Here is a 1,191-nt window from a genome sequence, read left to right on the forward strand (position 1 = left end):
TTTCTTATTCTTTTTCTTCTTTGAAAATGAAAATTAAGTGAACTTTTCACTATAGCCTTTTTGTGTTCATTTTTTTTGTTTCTTTGTATGATTCTTTCACTTTTGTTAACTTCAATCTTAAAGCTGAAAAGATATCAAGTTGGTTCTGTTTTTGGGTGAATATTGTTGTAGTTTAACAAAGTGTTTAAGTTTTTTTTTCTGTTGGCAGCGGTGGATTTTGTTTCTTTTCCTTTCTCTCACCTTTTTTAATCCTAATTGGGTTTCATATTTTTCTTAAAGTCTTTTTAATACGTTTATTACACGGGATAGACTGAACATTATTAAATTAGTAAGCTACCAGAAAAAGTACTGATATTAAACTAATTGAGATTTAAGCCTCACATTGGGCGCCATTTCTATAGATTTTCGCAAGTATCCTTTCCTGAACAAGAACCAGAATGTCTTTCAAGGTCTCTGATATTTCAAATTTTCTTTTTATTCTTTTATTTCGTCAAGCTTGTAGGAAAAAAAATAGTAAATATTACAAAAATAAACAAGTAAAAAGCTACAAAGCTTGGGTCAGACAAGCTGGCTTGGAAAGTACAAAGAGAAATAAACTGAATAAAAAACAATTTTTTTTCGAACTTTCTAAAAATCTGTTCAATCATCGCTTTAAAAAGGTCTTTGATTAATGAAATCAATAAATATAGTCTCCGCATTGGGCGCCATTTAGAAAAAACAGCTAATTTTTACACGAATCTAGGGTATAAAGAATTTGTTAGAATGGAATTTTCATCATTTTTCTAGAAATTCTAGTAGGTATAAAATACCCACATTGGGCGCCATTTCCATTTTCGATTGGTAAATAAGTCAACGATTATGAAATGATTTGTAGTTTCTCTTTTTTTTTGTGAAACTTAATTAATCATAGAAAAGGTCAAGTAACTGATGCATTAAAAAACAGTATCTCAGCAAACAGAAGAAAGAAAAGTAACATTTTCAAATTGCTGTGGTCCAAAAGATAAAGAATCGCATACTGATAATACAAAAATAAAAACAAAAATACCTTCTAGAATAAAAGCTGAATAAATAGGTATCTACATGTGAACATTAAAATAATTTAACCTTTAAATGAAAACCACAAAAGTGCTCTAACACTAAAAGAAGAAAAAAAGAACAGTTGCCTTCATGAAATTCTTTTCTTTAGCAATT

The sequence above is a fragment of the Episyrphus balteatus genome, chromosome 4 (genome assembly GCF_945859705.1).
Source record: "Episyrphus balteatus chromosome 4, idEpiBalt1.1, whole genome shotgun sequence".
Lineage (NCBI taxonomy): Eukaryota > Metazoa > Arthropoda > Insecta > Diptera > Syrphidae > Episyrphus > Episyrphus balteatus.